Source organism: Mustela nigripes, chromosome 7, assembly GCF_022355385.1.
Source record: "Mustela nigripes isolate SB6536 chromosome 7, MUSNIG.SB6536, whole genome shotgun sequence".
NCBI lineage: Eukaryota > Metazoa > Chordata > Mammalia > Carnivora > Mustelidae > Mustela > Mustela nigripes.
In genome coordinates, this window is record NC_081563.1 from 67,299,679 (window position 1) to 67,325,734 (window position 26,056).

The window sequence follows — 26,056 nt, forward strand, 5'->3', positions numbered from 1 at the left end:
AATATATATAACCAAAATGTTAACTGCATGCTGTTGAAGTCACTAAATATCTAGTGGTTTCAATTTTCTTCTTTGTTTTCATTTTTATTTTCTATATGATCTAAAATAAAAATTTATATTTTGGTAATAAAATATTTAAAAACTTTTATGTTAGATGATTTTATGCTAATTTATAGCTTTTTGAAAGTACACATTCTTCAGAAGCCATTCAGAAAACTATACTGCATAGAGTCGCAGACACTGTCAAATATTCAAGGATTCTAAGAAAGTAAAAAAGAAAATTAGTATTTTAACTTTTTTTAAAAGATTTTTAAAATTTATTTATTTGACAAAGATCACAAGTAGGCAGAGAGGCAGGCAGAGAGAGAGAGGAGGAAGCAGGCTCCCCGCCGAGCAGAGACTGGATAAGGGGCTGGATCCCAGGACCCTGAGATCATGACCTGAGCTGAAGGCAAAGGCTTAACCCACTGAGCCACCCAGGCATCCCAATATATTAACTTTTAAGACTATTGTACTCATGAAAAAAGCACTCCCTTGCTAGAGATTTAAAAATACAATGGAAAATGTTTAAACATCACAGAACAAAATAAATAAGCATTGTTTTAGGGAAGCATCTAGGTTTCCCTTCCCCTCTAACTAAGTAAGATAAAAGGGCTAAAAGGAGGAGGGATGTAAACCACGATAAGGGCATGTTTTACCCCACCAAAGACTGTAGAGCTGGTGAAGAACATTCCAGGAAAATTGTACAGCCTTTGAATGTTTACATTTAGCCTTGAAGCAAACGCACTAGGACAATTATCCCTGAACCTGCTATCAAAGAGAGTAAGGAAACAACAAGAAACCTCACTGAGAGCCAGAGGCAGTAGCCATAGAGGCCAATCTCCTGGAGGATGTTTTTTACCAGCTCCCTTGTGGCCCAGTTCCTACATCTTTTCCCACACTCCACGGAAGTAATAAAATACCAAGGCTCTAACAAAGTGCACACTTAAATAAAGAATGGAAAAACATTTTCAAAATTTCAGGCTCTTTATGCCTTTAGTATTGAGACTGCTTTTCTGTAAGTTCCGGCAGGAGAAAAAAAAACTGAATAGCAAAAGGTATATTTAGCTGATTAATCATTTTACTTATTAGTTTTTATCCATCTAAAATGAGGCTTATCATGGTGTTAGGATATTTTTGATAAAAAGCAAGTGCTTATTGTTAAGTACTTCCAAAAATTTGGGAAATGTGGAGAGATGAAATTAGAGCTCTTAACCACAATCTCATCACCAAGAGATAGCCACTTTCTAAGCACAGACATATTTAATTATAGATATATACTGCCAAATAATAAATTCTGCTTATTTATATATCGTTCTGCATTCCATCCTAGTTCATCTGTTAGGTAAAAGTCTGTAATTATGTTCTAATACAGAATTTATTGCCCAACCAATGGCTTAAAGTTTGTATGTTACAGATCAGAAATAGAAGGATGCTACAGATTGTAGAGCAGAGATGTCAAATGACTCTAAAAATCACTCAGGTGTTTATTCCCATAATTTAGAGTTTACAAAGGATGGAATTATGACACCTAGAAACAGGGGTCAGTTTTAAAGCAATCTTGAAATTATAACATCTTACTTCCAGATCTCAAAGCACACTTAACCTAAAACCTTCCTCAATCAACCACTTAAAACTGATAGCAGAAAAAAACCCACAAAATTCATGGAAGTAAATCAGTTCATTTCTACAAGCTACATTTTACAAAGTACCAACACAGTTGGGAATTTAGGCCATAAAACAGAACTATTTCCTCCCAAATATTTCCCCCAAAGGTGAAGGGCAATGTGATTCATTCCTGAGACTCACTTTCAAAATGTTATCTCCACACAATTTCCCACGTTAAAAGTCTTAAAATAGCCCACTGCCTCCTTTCATCGTGGAGATTAATCAATCATACATATATCCCTCTGTCTCACCTATGTGATAGAGAGATACAATAAATATCACAAATATATATATATATACACACACATACATAAAAATTTGCTTTCATCCAAAGAAGAAAAGCTTTATTAAAATTCATTCCTCTCACACTTAGCCTATAATATTCCCAAATGGTGAGAAACCATTAATGGGAAGTAACAGGAATCTGGAGTTATTTTTATTTTAAAATTTTCACTTAGAATTTCATCTGCTTTTCTGACCAATTTCAATGAAACATGATGGTCTAATGGTTACAAAATTAGCTTCAGCAGCTGTGCCTGGGTTTCCACAAGTGAGAACAAGTGTGTCACGGAAGTCCACTGCCCTCTTTCTGCACAAGGATGTTGTTTGGAAATACTAAAGTATCCTGGTCACCTTTTCAGCTGACCCAGGTTAGTGTAAAGTCAAGTTAGCTTTCCATCATATCTAAGTGCTCTACTTTTCTCTGAGGCCTATACCCTGAAGACACTAACTTAACTCATTTTTTCTCTGCTCTTAGAAAAGTGGACAGAAGGACAAGTAAGACAATTCTTTAGAAATTTAAACTATTCCTTACCAATGACCTTTAGTGGCCAGATTTGCTTTTTTCTTTCCTTTTTTTTTTTTTTTAACAATTAACATAAAGTGTTGCTTGCTTTTTTGATTATTAAAAAATGGCCCTCCTGGCAGTCTATTATATTTACTGTATTCTCTATGTGTAAAATATTTCAAAACTCAAGGAGAAACCTTAAGTCATAGGAATTTCCTTTCTTACAAGAAAGGAAATCCCCCATCAACCCACCATCCAAAGCATTAACATTTTAATGTATTTCCTTCCAGTCTTTTATTTAATATAACAAAACCGGACTTATACCCTATTGTATAGCATTGCATAAAGGTATTTCCACTGAATATTATATTGTTAGCATTTTCCCATTTCAGTAAAATTCTAACAAACCATTATTATTTAAAGAACTATAATGAATTCCATCCCATTCTCTGTGCCATAATTTGAGTATGTCCCATTTGCTTTTTCACTATAAATACTGGTAAGAATATCCTTGTTTAAAAATCTGTCCTTATTTTTATTTCTTTCTTTTAGGTTACAGAAATACAAGTGGGAGTTCACTCCAAAAAGTATAAGCATTTAAGGTTTCTATTATGTATATATAACCCAGTTTCCTCTACTAAGTTTGTATTAATCCAAATATTCTCCCAACAGATAATGCAGAGTTCCTATTTTACAGCCTTATTTATGCACCAATTAAAGTGGAAAAATTAATCTAATTGTTTTGTGTTTCAAATTACTGGTGAATTTGAATAATTTAATATAGTTATTATTGGCTTCTTTGATTTCTTCTTTTATAAACTGTTCATATCCTTTCCCCCAAATAGTAGGGCTTTAGTGTTTCCTTGTTTGTTAAAAATAGGCATTAGTTAGGTTTGCCTTTCCTATAATTAAACATGATACATATGGACAAGTTTAACATAGACTGAACCTAGCATTATTTATCTAATTGATGGTATATTTACTGGAATGTATCTTTTCTGAAAAAATCAAAATATTTATTTGAAAGAAAACAAAGTTGAGACTAAGCAAACTATCCATGTCTCGTGGTAATTAAAATGTATTGTGATAGACAGTAGATTATCTCACTTAAACTTTAACAATCCTTTGTGATAGGTACCACCATGCAGATGGAGATACCAAGGCTCACAGAGAGGTCAAGATAGTATGCCCATGGTCACTCAGCCTGTACAGGGAGTCACCAGGTTGTGTACTTCCACAGCCTAAAGCTCAGGACCCTTGTATCCAACAGCCTTCCCATCAGTCACTCTGGCTCTGATCTCTCTCAACTCTTCCAACATTATCTCCACGGAGGTTCTGCTGCAACCTCAGATTGAACATGTTCAAAGTTAAAACTGATTCTCTTCCCAACTAGATCTTCACCATTCCCAGGGTCTATTTCTGTCATCATCCAAGTCTGAAATCCTTGTCACCTTAGCTCCTCATCCACTTAGACCTATCTTCCATCCATTCATTCTACAAGCAATTGGCACAGGATTGGGCCATCACAGCCTTTCTCCCATCTCTCCCCTCCTTCTCATTCTCTTGGTTACCACCTTTACCTGCTCCCTTAACCTCCAAACCCTCACACCATCCCACCCCACCCCCCAATCACCTATTTCCTCTCTCCCTGCTTTTGATTCCTTCCTGTTCCACTCTATTTTGAACTCTGCCAGAGTGCTGTTACTCAAATGTCTTATCATCACAAAATTTTGGGGTTTATACAGGATCTTAAAATTAAGCATGAGATCCAATTAACTGGTAGTTACTGCCTAGAGCACTATGTTGAGAATGTTACTGAGGTTTTACCTCAGTTCTGTGGAAAAAGAGTGTCATGCCTGATTTTCTAGTTCTGCCAGGGAAGGAGGGACTGGCGCCCAGGTGCATGTTTTAACCCCCACTATAATTTTATCTAAGTTCTTCATTTTATAAATTTAGAACTGATACCAAAAGAGTAAATGGCTTGCCAAAGTCACACACCAAGTCAATAAGAGGTCTTTTATCTTCTGGGACATTAGAGAATATATTTTATACAGTAGAGTATATAGTCTTTAGATCCAGGAACTAAATTTTATTCAGCATTAAACCGGCACACACCATCACTCTAACCCAATTTCAAGCCCTGGCAAGAGAAGGTATCCAATGATTTGTTCATTGAATCAAAAACAATATGGCAGAGTAATCTTAGAGTAGCAGCAAAAGGAGAACAGTAGTATAAAATGCTTCTTGGTAAAAAGACCTATAATTACTCTACTTTCAAGAACAGGAACCTGAGCTGACAATGGGTTTCCAGTAAGTGGTCTTGTACAGCCTGTGCTGATGGATACATAAATCCCACTGTAACAAAACCTTTTTAAAAAATAAAAGAATAAGCTGTTTATTAGCTCTTTTGACATAAAAATATCAAGGAAGTTTTTGGAAAGCATTTAGAAGAGGTCAGTGGCTCATACAACTTAGGTAGTTTGAAGAGAAATAATGAAACTGTTATTTACTGAACACCTACTATGTACTTAGCACTGTACACTACTGTCTCCCATCCGTATCAGGAAGTATTATCATTTCAATTTTAGGAAAATGTTTCTATTTCAATAAGGAAACTGATTTCAAGAGTAATGAATTATCCCAAGGCCAGATCCTAACTGACCACATGGCTAGTATACAACAGCATTAGGATCTGAGCCTAGATACATTTGATACCGAAACTAATGCTCTTTCACAACTGAAAAAAGAAATTTTCCTGCCATAACAAAATTGTCCTTGCAAACCTTAAAGAACAAAAATTGATTACGACTCAACTGAAATTACGGATGACTGTTCATCAAATGAAACCAAAGAGCTTTTAAAAACAAACACAAACTGGGAGGTAATTTTTGTGACACATATAATCCACAGGGATTAGCAGACAATCTACATAAAGAATTCCTACAAATCAGTAAGAAACAAATCTAAAAGATAAGTAGACAAAAAGCTTAACGGGAACTTTACAAAAGAAGGAACTCAAATAGCCAATAATATAAATATTTAACCTCACTGATCAGAGAAATGGCAAATAAAAAGACTGAAGAGATATCATTTCATAAATAGCAATGGGACAACATTTTAAAGTCTGGTAAATGAAGTAGTGGCAAAGTTGTAGAATGATTATAACATGTACACTACTTGTAGGAACACAAATAGTATGATCACTCAGGAAAAAACATTTGGCATATTTAGTAAGGTTGATGATACACATACTCCATTATCCAGCAAATTTTACTTGTGAGAAAGACACACAAATGTGTGTGTGCTTGCATCTATCTCCATATATGTATTAAGAGATATAGAAGACATATTCACAATAGCCTTTTTATAAGAGCAAAAAACTAGAATCAATTCAAATCTCTATCTACAGCAGTAGGAATAAATAAGTGGTCTCAGAATACTATGTAGCAGTAAAAATGAATGAATCACAGCCCCAAAATGAATGAATCTCAGGAATATAATGTTAATTTAAAGTGAAAGTGACAGAAAAATACATAAAGTGTAATTTCTTTTTTTTTTTTTTTTAAAGATTTTATTTATTTGCCAGAGATAGAGAGAGAGAGTACACACAAGCAGGCAGAGAGGCAGGCAGAGAGGCAGGCAGAGGCAGCGACGAGAGAAGCAGGCTCCCCGCCCAGTAAGGAGCCCGATGTGGGACTCGATCCCAGGACCTTGGAATCATGACCTGAGCCAAAGGCAGCGGCCTAACCAACTGAGCCACCCAGGCGTCCCGAGTGTAATTTTTTTTATATAAATTTCAAAAACATACAAAACCCATAAAGATAACCCATAAAGAAGAGCAAGGGAGGGAATGATAAACATAAAGTCAGGACAGTGGCTACTTCAGTCGGGATGACAGAGGATCAATCACACAGGCAACTATGAATACACAATGATAAGATTCTTCTTCCTGAACTGGGTGATGGGTGCCTGAGCGCTCAATGATTTATGATTCTGTAATAGATCTTTTATGAGCATTATTTTGTACATACAAATCACTTAATAAAAAACTTTAAGAAGGCAATGGACCAGAAGGGCAGGACACTGAATATACCAGAAGTAACTGATGACAGAGAACAAGATGACAGAGAAGATCAAAGGGAGCAGAGGGGCACTTGTACTCAGGGGTTTAGCTTCCTGGACTCCAATTCTGCTATCTCAAAGCCAATGCCTTTTTATCTAGGCAGGGAGGGGAGACTGTTTTTCAACTTTAGAGGTGTTCTGGAAAAGAACTAAAAAATTTCACTAGTCTAAATAACTATTAAAAAAATAGGGCTCCTCCATCTAAAAATTAAAGAACTTTACAAAGTATTTCTGTATTAAATGATTTACAGTCATTGCATCCCTTTCTTCAACACCACTTAGTAACCCAAGGGAGGGGGGATTGGGCTGATATTTCAGGCAAAATAAAAACAAAAGAAAGATATTAGAAGGATATGGAAGTCCCCTTAGCTGAAGGAGTAGAGCAGTTTCTCCATTTAACATGCATACAAGTCACTTGGGGTCTTGTTAAAATGCAAATTCTGATTGGATAGGTCTAGGATGAGACCTCTAAGAATCTGCCTTCATAAAAAGAACCTGACTTGGGTGTTCCACAAACCTCACTATTGCAACAAGAGACATTATGAAAATACCTTCTCCAGGGACGGCTAAAAACAGAAGTGTGGGTGTCTCTAATTGGGATAGTTTCATTTTACCCACCAAGATAAAGAAATTGAGATACTCTTCCTACACTATATAAACTTGGGTACAGGATACCTGTTATCAGAAAAATCAAGAATACTAAACTAGGTCTTTTGCAAAGAAAAGGTGCTCTGAGAGGCAGCAAAGATTGAAAACTTAAAAGAGAAATCCATGAGAAGTTTTACTCAGAAGGGATATTAACCCTTTCCTTATGGAAGAATTGTTTCCCAGTGGTACTGAAGAAACCAGAACTACCAAAAGGAAATGCACAGAACAGTAATTAAAGACTGATTATAATGCAGATGTTGGTCATGGCCCAACATAGTCAAAGGAGCATCACACAGGTCTATATATTACATATGTATGTGTGTGTGAATAGCTCTAGAATTCTAAGAATATGCTCTTAAAATGAAAAGCTTATTATTTTAACAGAAACCACATCAAATAATTCCCACTCATCATGTCTATTTAATAGTAGTAAAAACCCTTCCATCTCAAAATAGTACTTCTGCATGTAGACTCATGCTTTCATACAGCACTCAATAACCACTCAAACTCTTCCAAGGAAACACCAATGCAAAGTCTCCGCTAAGAATGTGTCACAGCAGAGTGAGGTCTTCTCACTTGCTCCTACAACATCACAGACTGTTGTTACTAGTCTCACCCTAAGAGACGCTCTGCACAAAAAGCCCGCACAGCAGTTTCCTCACTGTCCCAATACTTATTCTCAGATGAAGTGTTCAGTTAGTCCAGAGATAACAGAAAGAGTGTAGCCTAACAGAATTCTGCACCTGGTGTGTAAGTCAGAACAGCTAAACCCCCTGTGCCATCAACACAGGGTATTTTTTACAACATAATAAATCCAAAATGTCTGGATAATCCTTGGAAACAATACTCCCAAACATCTTTAGGCATCACAACCCAAGCAACGATGAAATCCAAATTCAAAAATATTCTACATTTTAATGGCCCTCTATTAGAGAAACGCAAAAACAATGTACATAAACCACACACTGATATGCAGTTCCACTCTGCAGAACCACATAAAACCAAATGGGGGATTCATTAGAGATTTTTAAAAAATAAAAGTAGATATGCCCTTGCACTGAAGCACTGACCTTCCCTTCGGGTTAGCATACTGAAATTCCCTTTTTCACGCATACATTTTAGAAGAGGTGACATTTAGATGTCTCTCATTTGCCATCCCACATTGAATAAATGAATTGTAGAAGTGACATTTAAAAGAGAAATTCCCAGGGTTCCCAGACTAAACAGATGAGGACTTTGGGAATCATCTTCTCTAACCAGATACCAGCCACAGAGGCCTCGGTGGTCTGCCTTTCACCACCCCACCCTCCCAGCCACATCTGCAAAAAATACGTACACAAAAAAAATACATACACAAAAAAAATACATATAAACAAACACAAATGCAGTCAGTTACCATGATAATCCCATTAGTCATGACTGGATACTTAACGCAGCTATCTAAATCAATCTGACTACCAATATACCAACAATCATGATACTCACTTACCTAACAATCCTTAATAGAAGAATCCAAATCTCTAACTGTGCTTAACAGAAAAAGCAAGTGATAAAAAGAAAGCAAATACGGGTTAAAGAAACAATTTATCCACCAAAAAAATACGTCTTTCTTAAAACAAGTTACTGAATGTTAATATTTTTTTAAATGTCTCAGGGACATAATAACTAAAACACATCAATCCTTTCATTAAAAAAAAAAAAAGGTTTCCTATAGGAAAAATCATATTCTTAGTATTAACCAGAGAGAGGTTATTAACCAGAGAGAATTAAAGAGAGAGGTACTGTAATGGTATCGTCGTTAAGCTTCAATTAATCACTCTTCACATACGAAGAAATCGATGGATAGCTGGGTTGTAGTCACAGATTATGGGTAACGCATAGAAAAACAGTGCGACTCCCGATACTGACTGCACCAGTGCCTCCGCACACCACCGGGCCTGTCCGCCCTGCAGCCCCTCCCTACCGCTCAGGTCCCTCAGTCGGAGATCAGATTCCGGTCCGCACCGCAGGCCGGCTCTCTCAGCCTGCATTAGCTCTGCAGGACGCCCCTTCGTCCGAGCACTGTCCCACTGTCCGACCGGCGGGGCGGGAGGGGTCACCCCAAAGAGCAGCGCCCCCCCCCCCTTCACGGCTAGGTGACCTGGTCCTCCTGACGCCACATCCAGCTGAAGCAGCATGACAAGGTAGAAGCAGCTCCCGGCCGCGGCCAAGGGCAGCCCCAGGCCTGGGTGGGGCCGGGCGGGGGCCGCAGGCGCCGAGTGGCCGTGCCAAGCCCCGGCAGCGAGAACCAGGGGAGGCTGCGATACTGCTGCATTGTGCTGCATCACGGCGAGGGCACTGGGAGCCATCCATCTTGCCAAAAAAGCACATCCCCGCCCAAATAAACCCACCGAATCCATTTTTCTCCTCTGCTGAAGCACCCCCACACTCGCCCTCTCCTTGCTCTGAGGCCCGGCTTTTGACTGGAAAAATAATGGACTTGGTTTGTATACTGACATCGACAACACTCCCCTCCCCATCTGACGACAGGCACTTGGCATCGTTCCTCTCACAAAAACAAAGAGAAGGCTCCCCCCCCCCCAAAAGAGGGCCGCGGGCGCGGTGTGAAGGATGAGAATAGGGGCTTCCAGCCAACCCCCGCCAAAAGCCGGCCCGGAGGGTCCCCGCGCTGGTACAAACCTGTTGAAGAGCTGGTGGCTGGAGCTGAAGGGCGGGCGCCGACGCGGCTCCGCGCCCCAAGGCGGCTCACGCCCAGCCCTGGAGAGTGGGGACGGCGGTGAGGGCGGGGGACCCGCGCGAGGATGGGCGGCGGGGAGGGGGGGCGCCGGGCCGCCGCCTCCGGCTCAGCTGCAGCGCGGCGCAGCGGGGACCACGCCTGGCCGCATCCCCCGTACCGTTACGCGCGGAGTCGGGCCCTGTCACCGCCGCCCCCGCTCCCCACCAGCCCCGGCCGCAGGGAGCACACCCGAAAATACGCCCTCCCAGCTGCCCACTCCGTACCCACCCCCGCGCCGGGGGCAGCTGCGCCCTGCTGGAGGGAGGAGGCGGTGGAGGCAGAGAGAAGGAATCGGCGCCGCTGCGCCCAAGGATGAGGCTGGGTCACCCCCGTGCGCACAGGGGTGCCGTGTTCCCTCACTGCAGAGCCTGCCGCCCCTACCCGCATAGTCCGCGTACTTATGAGCCCAGGAGACCCAGGCTCCCCGCGCCGCCCCCGCCCGGGCTCTGCAGCCTCCCTGCCCCCACGCCGCTCCCAGGGCGCAGGGCAGCGGTGGGGCAGCGGCGTCTTCCCGGCCTGGGCCCGCGCCCCTCCTCCTGCCCTCCTGCCACCCAGGAGCCCGCCCGGGAGGCAGCCCCAGTGAGTTGGCATCTTCCTGCCTAGGCCCCCCACCTACCTCCCACGGATAAGGGGGTGGGGGCGCCGGGGTCCCGTCCTCCTCCCGCTCCTCGGCGGCCGGGCGGGTGGGCCGGGAGGCGACTCCGCGGGGCTGTCCGCGGCTGGGGCCGGGGCTCACAGGACGGGACCGGTGGGCGCTGCTGCGCGGGGCTGCGCGCTCGCTCCGGGCGGAGAGGCGGCCGAGGGAGGGACTGGAGGAATCCGCAGCCTGCACGGCAACAGCTGCACTGATTCCGGGGGCTGGGCTGGAGCGCCGGGCGGGGGGAGAAGGGGAGGGAGCAGGCGGGAGGGGGGCGAGGGGCGGGGAGAGGGAGCGCGCGGGCTCCGGGGGCGCGCACACTCGCGCGCACACACGCTCTCTCCCGCACACCCTCCACACTCCGCTCCACACTCCGCTCTGCTCGCCGCTGCTCGCTCCCTCGGTTCCTCCCTCGCCTGCCCTCCGCGCCTGCCGGGAGCCCCACAGCCGCCCACCCGGCCCCTGCCGCGCGCGCTAGCCGAACCTCGGGCGCGTCCACGCACTCCCCGGCCCGGGCTCTGGTAGGGCCCGCCGCCGACCTCGTCCTCTGCCGCGGGGACCCATCAGGGCTGGCCTAGGCAGGGTGGGCACCGCCGCCGCCACCACCCGGGCAAAGGGACAATGGGGGCTTTGTCCCCACAGCCGGCGAGGGCCAATTTCACGTTTAATTTGAGGCTAATTTGATTATCGCCTTGGAAAGGGGCAGCCTAATTTTCTACGTGATTTGTCAAGCAGCCTCTTTTCGCCCGCGATGTTTGCGTTTGGAACGCCGCGGAGGGAGTGTTGAGGGACGTTTTAGAACGTGGTTTGGTTGGTTTGGTTGGTTTGGTTTTAGAATTTAGATGGTGATGCCTTATAGGTTCCGCCCAGCCTGAAGGAGAGCGACAGGGACCTCTCCGTGGGAAACCTTGGGCGATGGGAGCCGAGAGTTGTTACTCGATGAAGTCAAGTTCTTACCTACCCCCCTCCCCCCACTCCGCCCTTTTGTGAGATTCTTCACCCTGTCCCTCCCGGTGGCTGTGAACAGACCCTACAAGTGGTTTGTCCAACTCCTGCCTCTGGGCGTCCTGGCTTGCTTTACCCTAAGACCGGGTCCTCTTCCCGAGCCTCCGTTGCGGAGTGGGGTCTTTGAAGCTTCAGTGTAAGCCCCTAAGATGGCTTGAGGGTTTGATTTCTCCCCGCTACCCGCAAACCCTGAGATGGACACCGGACGCTTTGTCGAGTTTTTTGTTAAGTGCCAATGCCCCTTCTCAACCAGCTTGCCCACCCAGTCAATCCTCCAGGCTATGTAGAAATTCTGGAACCGCCAGTGCTGGGGCGAAAAGATGGTGTCATCACCGTGTCCACGAATAGAAACGCTCTTTAGAGAGCAGAGTCTAGGGAAACTGACGTTCTGCCTGCTATGTAGGTGCCCAACGTCTGCACTGTAAGCTTTCAGAGGGAAGAGGGCCCTTCTCCGTTGAAAAACCCCAAAGGCTTTTCTCTCTGAAGATCTGACCCTCAACCCATGAATTAAAAAACAAAACAAAACAGAAATAAAAGATAGTTTAGATCATGTTTATATCTCAAATCAATAGACCCGAGGGTAATGAGTTTGTATTTTTTACGTGTATTTTTAAATAAATCTAAATGAAATTGTTCCAGCAAAGTGAAGATGAATCTTCCTTTTAGTGCTTCACCATCAGTTTGAATGTTTGTACCAGTGTTTACTTTTGATAGATGTGAAAAAATACCGACAAAGGCAAATAATTTAGCATTTTTCTCAGAGGGTTGATCAACACCTCCAGAAGGTGAACCCTCCAAGGACAGGGTTCTTTTGTAGGTTTGTTCACTGTTTGTACACAGCAGATGCTTAGGAGGTGCTCAAAAAATATTTGTTGAATTGAATTGCACAGAATCAACATGTAAGTGGCTGCCCTTATTAGGTAATGCAGGAAATCCACCAGGAATGAAAGTTGTTTCCCTTTCACTTATTTTGTTCCATGGCCCTCAGCACCTCCCCACCCACAATGTTAATGAAATACCAAAGTAAACAATGGCAATTCTGGAAAATGCTTGTTTAAATTCTTCCACTGTTATTCTTGAAATGGTGACTCTTAACAGCTTCCTTTATCACAGATAATAGTACTTGACTAACTCTTCATTTGCTGGATGAGTCACCTGCCTTACCCCATTCCACTCCCACCTAATTTTTAAAAATTTCTTTCGGAAAGGGAGGCACAACCTTAGCAAGGTATTCTAGTAAGGTGCCAGTAAGTATTCCAAAAATCTAAAATGCAAGGATTCAGAGTTTCACTATAAATACCTGGATTTTCACCAGACTTTCCTATAAATACCTCACAATTTTGAATTCTTACCCTTTGGTCGGGGGAAAAAAAAATCATCATTTAGGAGAGTCCAGGGTACTACTGACTAAAAAAAAGTAACAGGTCAAAGAAAAGACGGTTTAAATATGGAGAGATTATTGCAGAGGGCATATATTTCTGTGAAAGGCAAGAACCTAGAAAAAGATGAAAAGCCTTAGTAATTGTGATAACTCAAAAGGATTATTCTCAAATACAGAAGCAGCAAGTTGAAGTTCTTCCTCACATCACAAGATGATTTAAAGGAACCTAGTATTCATTGGTATCATGTCTGTAACATAACATAGTCTTACCGTCCATTTTTAAAACCATATGATTATATATGGCTTTGTCTCCCATAGAAATTCTATTTTATTATAAAATGTTTTTAGATATAAATTGCTAATTTAACTTTCCATTCAAACTATACGGGAAAATATTGTCAACATATATATTAGTCACTATAGACTAGGTTATAATGTTATTAATACACAGTTCCCAAATCCCAGTATAATACAAAAGTTCCAAATCAGCGAAAGTTTAATTATTGCTTATATAAAATCAACTGTGGGGAAGCTGTCTGCTCTGTATCAGCTCAGTCTTCCAATATTTAATATTATGGTTCCTCCATGTCAGTAGGTACTTCTACAATCTCCACTGTAAGGGAAGAGCATGATGGAAGGCTAAGTACTAGCAACTAAACACGTCCACCCAGAAATGACACAGGGTTACCTCCACTCACATTTTATTTGCCAGAGCAAGTCACATAGCTACACTTGAAACCAGATATTGAAAAACAATAGTATTTTCTGCCTGTTTTGTTTAGAAAAGAGAGAATGGCACTTAAAGTAATTCCTTGGTTACCTTAAATTAACCCAATTAAAACCCATCTTTTATTGTATTGATAATAGTCTTAAAATGTTAAATTTAGAACACATTTTGAAAATTTGAATAAGTTTTGTTTTTTTTTTCATCTCTGTTTACTCCTAAATTTGACTTCCTTTCAACTCTGAGCTAGTCTGAGAAGTTTCCTCATAGTAGAAATGTTCTGTTTGGGACTTTACACATACTAATTTTGCACTGAGAAAGCCTAAAGACACATGTTTGAGCTGTCAATATCGTGAATTACCATGAATAAATAGTTTTTGAGCACTGGTAACACATTTGTAGATGTGTAAAATAATCCATTCTTTCATTTATTCAAGAAATATATGTACCTTAATCTGTTCTAGGCTTTGCAATAGAACAATGGGCAAAATAGTACAAAAATCACTGCCCTCATGGATCTTCATTCTAATAGGATGGAAGTCAATCAGTCAATCAATAAACAAGTAAAATATATGTATGATGATAAACTTGAATAAATATGTAGAAATAATATTTATAAAATTATAAGAATAAGTAGCCTCGGCTTTCTAGGAAAGAAATTTTCTGTTAATAAAAATAACCATAAATAGCAATTATAAAATGTTTTCCAGTTTTTAAAGTGCTTTAGCAGATATATTTTTTGTTCTTTTGGTTAGTTCTGTGAGGTAGATATTGACCCCATTTTATAGGTTAGAAAACTGAGGACATGAGTAGGTTAAATGAGTTGCCCAATTCCACACTGCTACTAAGCGCCACTGGTATCTGCTTAGAAGATAGTATATCAGAGCTGTGTGCTTGGCATTGCGTATTATTAAAAAGAAATTATATTTGCAAGATGAAAAAGTTCTTTGTGGGGCACCTGGGTGGCTTCGTCAGTTAAACGTCTGCCTTCGACTCACGTCGTGATGAGCTCCCTGCTCGGCAGAAATCCTCCCTCTCCCTCTCCCTCTGCTGCTCCCCTTGCCTGTGTGCCCTCACTCTCTCTCTCTCAAATAAATAAATAAAATCATTTTTTTAAAAAAGAGAGTTTTTTGAGATGGATGGTGGTAATATTTGCACAGCTATGTGAATGTACTTAACACATTGAACTGTACACTTAAAGGGATAAAAAAATGGTTAATTTATGTTATGTATGTTACCACAAGTTTTAAAACTAAAATGTTTTAAATAATTCTAAATCGAGACCTCTAGAATAATAGAGTAAATGCTCTCTTAACTTTTCTTCAGTTAACACACGTGTTGCATTACACTGTTCATTCCCTCTGTATTGTGAGCATATGACATGTCCACAGCACACCAAGCACCCTCTGACAGTAGGCTATACTCTGCTACACCTGCATTTTTCAGTTCCCACCATTGTGCTATGTATTTACCAAGTCAGTTCGGTTTATTCCCAAATTTATTTATGCTAGTTACGACAATTGAACTTATTTTACTTAATAATTATAATTAAAAATTACATCAATCAATTAAATATGAGTGTGCAGAGAGACTCCTTTCAGTGATAAGTTGTAAATATTTAAACATCTAATTAAAAGCTAAAGATATTGCCATCAAATTATGGGTGGATAACAATAAAATTTAGGAAGGAATGTAAATTGTAAAAACCTTGAAATATCCAGAGTCATATGGCTTGTGTTGGCTAGTGTTTCTAAGTTCTTAGTCAACTTAAAAGAGAGCAAAGTATATCAGATAGCTGTAGCTTATGCAAAAACAAAGTGGTCTTTCACTCCATAAACATGTTGGAAGAAACCGTTTGACTATCAACAGATTAACAGGTGAACATACATTTATAAGTTCCAAGTAAAGTTAAATTTTATCTCTTTTTCCAGATATAAATATATTCTTTTTTTTTTCAAAATGTGTCTCAAGGATTAGGCAATTAATTATGCACCAAAAGCATGAGCAACAACAATAAAAATAGACAAATTGGACTTCATCTAAATTAAAAACTTGTGTATTGAAAGATGTGATCAAGAATGTGAAAAAGCAGTCTAGAGAATAAGAGAAAGATATTTGCAAATTACACATCTGATAAGGGTCTACTATCCATAATATATAACGACCTCTTACAACTCAACAGCAAAGAAACAACCCAATTAGAAAATGAGAAAAGGACTCAAATAGAATTTTCTCCAACGAAGATATACAAATAGACTTCAAGCATATGAAAATATGTTCACCATCATTAGTCACTAGAGGAACTCAAATCAAAACAACTCTGAAATACCATTTCACACCCTCTAGAATGGCTTTAATTTTTTTAAAAAAAGAAAGAAAATTACAAGTATCAGCAAGAATGTGAAGGAACAGAAGCCTCATATGTTGCTGGTAGAAGTGTAAAATGGTTCAGATGTTATAGAAAATAGATTGGCAGTCCCTCAAAGGGTTAAATGTAATTACCATGTTATCCAGCAATTCCATTCCTAGGTATATGCCCCAAAGAACTGAAAACAAGTACTCAAACTCTTGTACACAAATGTTCATCATAGCCCTGTTTACAATAGTCAAAAGGTAGAAACAACCCAAATGCCCAATAATGGATGAACCAAAATATGGTATATACTTACAATGGAATAGTATTCAGCCATAAAAGGAATGAAGCAATGATACATGTTACAATGTGAAAAAAATAAGAGACACAAAAGTCATTTATTATATGATGCCATTTATATTAAATATCTGGAATAGATAAATCCACAGAGATAGAACATAGATTGATGATTGCCAGGGACTGAGAGGAGCAGGGGAGAGGAATGGGGTATCCCACTCAATTGGTATGGAATTTTATTTGGGAGTGATGAAAGTGTTTTAGAACTACATAGAGGTGGTAGTTACACAACATAATGAAGATCCTAAATGCCACTGAAATGTTTGCTTTAAAATAGTTTTGTTACCTGGATTTCACTTCAATTAAAAAAATATAATTCAAAAGTGAAGTCTTTTTTATTCCTCATTTCACATCATTTTCAATAAACGATCAGCCACTTGTCACATCAGGTAAATGGGCTTCTGCATTTTTTTTAAAAGATTTTATTTATTTCTTTCTTAGAGAGAGAGAGCAAAGCCGGATAGTGGTGGTGGGGGGGGGGGGGGGGGGAGCAGCAGGCAGCACAGTCAGAGGGAGAAGCAGGCTCCCTGATGAGCAAGGAGCCCAACTTAGGACCCTTGGGATCATGATCTGAGTCGAAGGCAGATGCTTAACCAACTTAGCCACCCAGGCGTGCATGCATATTCTTTAAAACTTGCCTATATGCTCCTCTTGAAAGAGGGTTTGTCACAATTTACCTCTCATATACAAGCTGATTGTTCTACTTGTCTATTTTCAGACAGCTTGATTCTAATTACCCTGCCACAGAAATACAGAAGTGATTCTGAGCCCTTATTGTTGGAAACACACAAGAAATGGGAGGGGGGGCTGCTAGAAACTTCTTTTGGCATGTTCCTACTGAAGATGAGGACGGGAAGAGTTCAGAGTGTGATGGCCCACCATCAAACATCGCACAGTCTTCATCTTCTCAGCCTGCGCTGTCACATACAGTAGCTTCTAGAAATGTGGCTGGAGTGACAGAGAAACTGAATTTATAATTTTACTTAATTTTAATGAACTGAGATTTAAATGTAAACTTTGGCTCTTGGTTTCAGTTATTAGAAAATTTTTAACTGTGTTTGGAACAACTTGTATATTTGAATCTACTTCTTTTAATTGTAAATTTAGTGAAATCTACATACACACCAGATTCAAAGACTTGGTTAAAAAAAAAAGATGTAAAATATCTCAGTTTTTAAAATTTGCATTATATGTTGCAATGATATTATCTTGGATATAATGGGAATAAAACCTATTTTTAAAATTAATTTTACCATTTGTTTTTATTTGTTCAAATAAGACTAGAGCAAAAATGTTTAAATTACATATATGGTTCGTATTCCATTTCAACTGGACAGTTTTATTCCAGACATTGTCAAAGGAGACTCCAGTAATCGGCAGCCTCACTATTTAGACTCAGGAAAACTGAAGAAAAGCAACTAGAATTTGGAATATGTTACCAAGTGAGAATCCAAAGTGAGGTCAAGTTCCCAGCTTCCAGGCTTTCTGTAGTACTTCCATCACAATGGCCTTGGTATCTGTGGGTGGCAAGCCATGGTGCTCTTTGTGAGCAGAAGGCAGACATGGCCAATATTTTCATGACTGGCGTCATTCTTTTGGAAGTCCAAAGATGACCTTGGCAATAAGAAAGGACCATTGCCTCAAGATAACCCCACCCCACCAATGTGACATAGTTTGCCATCCTATGTAAAGGATTCCAGAAGTGGACTAGATTCATGCCTAGAATTCATTCAAGAAATTGCAGAAATTCATAGGCTGATGGGTGAAGAACAAAGAGAAAAAGAAAAATCACTTCCCCACAGAGATCAGAAAAGTTTAACATGCCACTGATTTGAGGAGAAACTCTTCTGTCTGGATCGAGTGATTAGATCTTGTCCACTTTGCCTCCTAATTATATTTCCGATGTTGGATATCCTCATTTCCCATCCTATGTCTTCAGATTCTCAGTGGGTGGAGATGCCCAGTCACAGCATAAATCCTATATCTCATTCTCAGGGCATGACAATGTAACCACTATCTGAACACTTGCTGTGGAGGCAATGAAATTCTTTCCTTGCTTGCTTCCCATGGTTGGCAAGCTGGTTTCTTCTCTTGAGTTTTTTCTTTCATACACAGGCTAGACCAAACAAGAGTTCAATTTTAATGATAGGCATTTATTTAAGACTGAGTCTGGAACTCTTAAAGAATCACAGAAAAAGAGAAAATACTGTATTTGCTTAATTTCAGTTAGTAAGCATTCTCCCCAGATGAGATGTGAAGTATAATAAAAAAATTTTTAAGTAGACTCCAAGCCCAGAAGAGAGTGCAGTACAGGGTCTGAACTCCCCACTCTGAGATCAAGACCTGAGCTGAGATCAAGAATCAATCCCTTAACCGACTGAGCCACCCAGATGTCCCAAAGCATAATAATTTTTTGTTATTGTTTTAATACTGTTATTTTTGTCACTCATGTGTATCTCTAGGCACTTTGATAAGTACATTTTCTCATTTTACTATTACTTATATGTGTTATGACGTGTAATCATACTCTTATTAAGCCATTTTAACAATGAGGAAATTGAGGCTACAAATCGATTGGGTCAGTTGTCTGAGGTCTTACAGCTAGTAAGTGATGAAAACAGAATTCAAACCCAGATCTGACACCAAGTTCCTAAGTCTGAAAAGGGAAATAAGATTCTTTTTTAGAATAGTGCCTGGAAAGTATACAGCACTTTAAAAAATGTTTTATTTATTTGAGTGAGAGAGGGAGAGAGAGAGAGCCTGCACTAGCAGGGGGGAGGGGTAGAGAGAGAAGCAGATTCCCCACTGAGCGGGTAGCCCATCACAAGACTCCATTCCAGGACCATGGGATCATGACCTGAGCCAAGGGCAGACACACCCAATCAACCGAGCTACCCAGGAGCCCAGGAAATAGGATCTTACGATATTTTTCTTACTAGCTTTAAAAGCAAACACAATGACTCAAAATATGGGGTCAAAGTTACCCTTTTTTAAACTGAAATAGTTTTAATAAAACTTTAAAGAGACTTTTTTAGATGAAGCCTAAAAGGATGTATCTAAGTTTGAGAAAGTTTTAAGTACCCGGATTCTTATGTGCTTATGTTTCAAAGTTCATTCAACTTGAAAGTCATCGGTTCCTTAACAAGTGTTGCCAATATGAAATAAGAAAAAAATACTTGAAACAGAAAATCCCCCTGTGTTTAGTGAACAGAGCGGTATTGTTGTTTGTTTTTTGAAGGGGACAGGAGATGGGGGTAGTGGTGGGGGTGTTTGTTTTTATGAGGTCTGCTTTGAAAAGCTCTTCTGAAGCCTTCCCAGGAACAGCCAAGCGGGAGTGCTGGAGTTGATGCTGTACATGCTGGCTAAGTGTGGGCCTGCCTCAGCTGCAAGTAATTTAATCTCAGGATTCTCTCCAAACGGGACCTTGGACCAAAGCAAGCTGGGAATGCCATACATTGGATTTCTCATGGCTGTGAGACCCTGTGGTAGAAACAAAAATATTTACAGGTCAAGATTCTTAAGGTGGTGGGTTACCTAAATTTGAGAAGAACATGGAATTTCACCCATTTGGGAGGAAGTTTGCGCTCTCCAAGGGGGAGAGTCTGTGAACAAGCTGGAAAAGTTATCTGAAAGCATTCCCTCAACTGTGTTTTAGCTGTTGGAGTGTAGATGCTATCTATCATTTTTAACCATCCTTAAAAGGAGAATCGGGACCTTCTCTGATTCCTCTGCTCCTGTGTTTATTTGCCTTCCAAGAAGATTTGAGAATTTGCTAGGCTGCCTCCTCCATTCCTCCTCATCATAATTCTCCATGTTCTCCAGAAAGAGCAGCCCAAGACCTTTCACGTGACCATCAGCTACATCCCAGATGAGTGGAAGCTTCTGGTTGCTGAGCATCTGCATTAGGTGGTATGAACTAGGGAATCAAGATGGCGAGCTTGAGAAGAAAACTTTGAGAAGACCCAAGTGGCCAAAGTTTCACCTGTCCAATGACAAGTATATCATAGGGGTTCATATTCCCGCACAAAGGTGCAACAATAAATTACTACATCATTCCTTAGTTCAACCTTAGCCTAATGAAAAACTGCAAATAAAAATAAGATAAATGCCTATTTTTGCTAAAAATCATTGTCACAGTCAGAGGTTTCTCTTTTAACTTTTTCTTTGACAGGCAATACATTCCCATAATTAAAAAATCAAAGGTAGAAATGCCTGGGCTGGGCTCAGTCAGAAGAGCATGTGACTCTTGATCTCAGGATTGTGAGGGGGAGGCCTGTGTTTGTCATAGAGATTATTAAATACATACATAAATAATCAAAATGGTATTATAAGGAATGCACTGAAATTCTTGCTCTCATCCTGTCCCCACCCACCCAATATCCCACCCCATTTCCTATAGAAAACCATTTTTAAATTTTCTTGTGTCCATTTCCAGTGGACAGTGGACCTGCCCAGTGTCTGTTTGGGCATATATAAACAAAATCACATATATATTCTTATAATTTTTCTCTCTTTATCATACAACAGGCAGCATTCTATAAACACTGTTCCGTACCTTGCTTGCTTTTGGTCACTGAACGTGTCCTAGAGATCATTCCTCATCAGACTTCCTTATTCTTTGTTGTTGTTACAGCTGCCTAGCATTTCGGGATACACCAACTTAATTTATTTGGGTTGTTTCAGTCTTTTGCTTTTATAAACAGTACAAAAAAAGTGTTTCTGATCAGACATTTCTGTCTCAAACTTTGTTCCTTCTATTTTCTTAAAGTTCCACATGCTTCTTGATGGTTGCCCAAGGGGTGTACACTAGACTGACAGAAGGGTAGAGATAGAAGAGGCTTTAGAACGGGCTTAATCCAACTTACTGTTTTAAGAAAGGGAAACCAAAGCTCCTATAAAGACACTTGCCCAGGGGTACAGAGTGATTGGTCTGGGACCAGAGTCTGAGTTTACAGAATCTCAGCCTGAAGTTGTACCTGGTAGATTACACTGCTGGGTGCTGGGTACTGGGTGCTAAGTGCTGGGTTCTGAGTGTGTGCATGCGCGCGCACGTTGCTCCTCCAGGAATATAAAACTCATTGACTACAAATTCAAACATGGTAAGCTCCAGGAGAGGACTACAAAGCCCCTTGGAGCAAGGGATCTCCCACAGCAGGAAGATACCTGGTTAGGGAAAATCTGGAAAGGCTTCATCAAGGAGGTAGCATTCATGGCAGACCTGGAAGGATGGATAAGATTTCACCAGGAAGAAAAGATGAGGAAAGGCAAGAGCACAGATGTGGATATGGGAAAGCATCAGGTATCTTTGGGTAGCAAGGAGCCTGGTGTGGCTGGAGCGTAGTGTATGATTAGAAAACGAGATTACTAGTTGCTTTATATATTTTTAAAGATTTTATTTGTTTATTTGAGAGAACAAGTGGGGGAAGGTGCAGAAAGAGAAGCAGACTCCCTGTGGAGCAGGGAGCCTGATGTGGAACGTGATCCCAGGCCCCTGGGATCATGACCTGAGCTAAAGGCAGATGCTTGACTGACTGAGCCACCCAGGCATCCTACTAGTAGCTTTAATGAGAGTATTGAACACTTGCCCTATGCCAGGTGTTATTCTTAGTGCTTTATCAATACTAGCCTTTAGTCTTCACAACCTGTGAAGCAAGTACCATTATTATCTCCATTTTACAGGTGGGGACACTGAGGCACAGAGAACATCAATAACTTGCCTCAAGTCGTAAGTCACACACTTGGTAAGATTACATTCTATAGCGTCTGACTCTAAAGCAATGTTAACACCCCCATGTTCCTGGGAGATGAGACTGGAAAAAGGTAGTCCTATTAGAGAGGATATTGAGATGCGTGTGGAAACACAGACAGATTTATACCACCATGTTTGTAAACTCAAGGAAATAAATGCTTATTGAGCATATACTCTATCTCCAAAAAGTCATGTATGATAAATATTATTTCCCATATAATTCAGATGGGGAACTAGGGTTCTGAGTGGGAAAGTAACTTGTGTAGACTCTCAAAGCTGTCAGGTGGCACAGAGAGCCTTTGAGGCCCATGTTTGAATGAAAACCAGTGCTTGTGCACATGCTGGCATTTATCCAAATGTAGCCCACAGAGTCCTAGTGCATAGCCTAGAGGGGAATGGTGTTTGTGGTCAAATGAGCTTAGGAAATGCTAAGATGAACAAAGTCAGTCCTTAATTTAATTTCAGATTTTCTCAGAGATTTTAATATACTTCCATACTTCATAAATCAACCAAGAAGTAGATGTCATATCTCACATTTCCAAAACTGATCTTACCACGATACTCTCTTCTCCCACCACTCCCAAGCCCTTTGTTCAAGTCACACTCCGTGGAAATAGTGCTGGGAGGTACACCAGTTTGGGAAAGCCTGAATAGAACATACTGGAGAAAGAAAGGAAGGAAAGTTGTGTTTCCTGATTAGCTGGGCATACACTCACACTGTTTATAGATCCATTGTGTTAAAATATGAAGAGCACTGGAATCTTTCTGAGGACTGCATAGAAAAAACGTTATCCAAACTTCCATATCACAGAAGACTGATATATTTTGTTTTGTTTTGGCTTTGGTTTGGGTCCTTGTTTGTTTTAAGTATCAAAATAATAAACCTGATTTGATTTCTAAAGCAGAAATCTCCCAATTTCTATTCTAATTCTTTCCTACCTCAAGGTAAAGGTGTTCGGGTGTGGGCACCAAAAAGTGTATCCTGACTGTGCTTTTTAGGTTATGCCTATGAACTTAATTTCTGATTAGCTGGTGGTTAATTTCTGATTAACAACTTGATGTTGTTAATGTGTCCCCATAAAAGAGAATATGTTAAGAAAGAAGACCTTCAGGGCACCTGGGTGGCCCAGTTGGTTAGGCATCCAACTCTTTTTCTTTTCTTTTCTTTTTTTTAAGATTGTATTTATTTATTTGACAGAGAGCAAGAGAGCACAAGCAGGCAGAGCAGCAGAGGGAGAGGGAGAAGCAGGCTCCCCGATGAGCAGGGAGCCTGATGCAGGGCTTGAGCCCAGGACCCTAGGATCATGACCTGAGCCCAAGGCAAACACTTAACCAACTGAGCCACCCAGGTGCCCCAGACATCCAACTCTTGATTTCAGCTGTGGTCTTGATTTCAGCTGGGATCTTGCTTTCAAGTTTAGGGGACTGAACCCCTCATCAGTCTCCACGATGAGTATAGAGTCTGCTTGGGATTCTCTTTCTCCCTTTCCCTCTCTTCCCCACATCACTCCTGTGCATGCTCTTTGTCATAAACAAACAAACAAACAAACAAACAATAAATGCCTTCATCCTTTCCTTCGAATTGCCTCACGAAATGTAAAACTTACACACGTGGCATAGGTAAACCAAGGAAAACCATTGTCATTAAAAAAGGATTCGTTCTTTAGTGAATCTTTAAGTGAAGCTTAAACACTTATGCAAATAATACCTTTATACTGGGTACAAATTCTGCCTGTCAAAGGACATTTTTGTAGGCAATTGTTATTACATTTGATAAGTTGAATGGAGCTTCCTTTTCAATTCTAGGAGTACCTTTTTTTTTTTTTTAATTTGTGGGAGGGTTATGAGAATGACCAGAAATGCTATCAGTGCTGGTTTTGTTACCTGATAAAATAACCAGCTATAAGAATGAGAGGACAACTTCATAACATTCATTCTTATTTTGAGAGCTGGAGTGTGTGTGGAGGCTTAGATACTACTCCAAGCTCTTGCAAAAACCTGGAAAATCACTTGTAGTAGTGTCGTGTCATACTTTTGAAGAAGTTTGATAGGTGTCTCTTCGGATACAGACAAGATTAATTGTTGGATATTTTTTCTAAGAAAGTGTTTATAATGCAGTACTTTGCTGCTGATGCTGCTATTGCTCTAAAACTTAATTTTAATGACTCATGGCTGTGAGTAAAGTCCAAACTCTCTCTATTGAACCCCACTGCACTCTGATTGGAAGGTAGAATATTTAGGATAACCATCACTTCCTTTCCCTATGTCTGTAGGAAGAGGAACCCAAGGGGAAAACACAAATAAAAAAGATGTATTCACTCATAATCTTTCTTAGGCCAAAATGAACAATATATAGATGCAAATGCTAGTGAAACAGATTGAAAATTGAACAGCACAGCAAAATTGAGAATGATGCTAACCAAATGCAATAAAATACAAATCCAACCATAACCCAATGAATACAAATAATCTTCCTTTTCACACCCTATGACCTGGTCATACACATTGGGATATTTCTCAAGCATGGGAAACTGGGATCCACAACCTATGAAGCATACCAGCCTCGTGAGAAAGCTCTCATCTTAGGAATCACTGGAATTGGGATTCTGTACCATTCTAGTGGCTTTTTGGTTTTGGGATTGGGTCAGAAATATTGGGTGAAAGGAAACTTTAGATGGCTGTCCTCAATTATAACCTTGGCACCACCTACTCTATGAGCTCAGACAAATGATTTCATCTCTTGTGCCTGTTTCATTATCTCCCATTCCTATTCTCATTCTTTCATATCCAGAGGTACATGTCATCTGAAGCCTTGGGCACTTTGCATCATAAATCAGGAACAAATCCAGGAGGGAGAAAGAGTGAAGGAGACAAGTACCCTGGTTAGGAACCTAAATTTCTGCATAATCTTTGTATTTGATTTTTATTAATGGTAGTTCATGTTCTGGACCATTCCTTACACGTTTGTACATTTTTCTCCTGGTCCTCGGAAAATTAAAGTCTCCGTAGAACATTCCATGAATGATCATCAGCATTACAGTTCCACTAAAATAACTGGGACCTATTTATAAACCACAGGAAATTGTTCTTGCTCAGGATACTGTCTGAATAAGTAATTTAAGAAATGAAAAACACTGTCAGTCATCCATATGCTTTCTCAATTTATTGTTTTCCAAACTGGCTGGGAGTGTTCCTATCTCTATAACTTTGTTTAGGCTCTCCCCACAGCTTGGAATGCCTTCCCCAATCACTCAAGTTCTCTCCTCCCTTAAACTTCTGCACAGACATTATTTCAGGTAGAAATTTCTATAACTTTTGACATGGCCCCTTGTCCCCTAAAGCCCAAGAATCTTTTTCTGCCCTCAAATCTGTGAGTCATTTGTACCCCCAACACATCACTTAGCATTTAAGTCCTACCCTATTTTGTTTTCTCCTTTATACCATTATATAAAACTGGGATTTCCAGAGAGACTGTGAACTCCTTGAGGAGAGCGTCCTCTATGATATAACCAAGGAACTATCCAACATGGAGCTAAGAACATGGATGGCACTTAGTGTGGGTGATAAAAGGTGATAGTCTCAAAAGATCTAAAGCCAAATGAAAGAAAATTCCAGAAACCCTATGTGCAAAATACACAAAAGTTGACCTAGTGTGGTAGAAGTTGAGGTAAATGTAGGTATACTGGCATCCCGTAAACTGGACCCCATTCCCTAACCTCCTCTCAGTGCAGGTATTGGACCATCCCCGCAGTTCACTCTACCTTTTCTCCTGACCTGTGGGTGCCCAGTCTTCTCGGGCATCTGTGTGGG

At 40.5% G+C, this 26,056-nt stretch overlaps 1 protein-coding gene across 2 annotated transcripts in view; it reads right to left on the reverse strand.

The window, feature by feature from the left end:
- Nucleotides 1–10,888, reverse strand: part of SPTBN1 (spectrin beta, non-erythrocytic 1) — a 197,081-nt gene extending 186,193 nt beyond the window's left edge. The window contains exon 1 of one of the 2 annotated variants that reach the window (XM_059406073.1): nucleotides 10,657–10,888. The gene's annotated coding sequence lies outside the window, so the exon portion shown is untranslated. Of the gene's footprint in view, nucleotides 1–9,943; nucleotides 10,021–10,656 lie in introns of those variants that run through there. The other variant, XM_059406074.1, reaches the window with a different exon arrangement.
- Nucleotides 10,889–26,056: the final 15,168 nt, after the last annotated feature.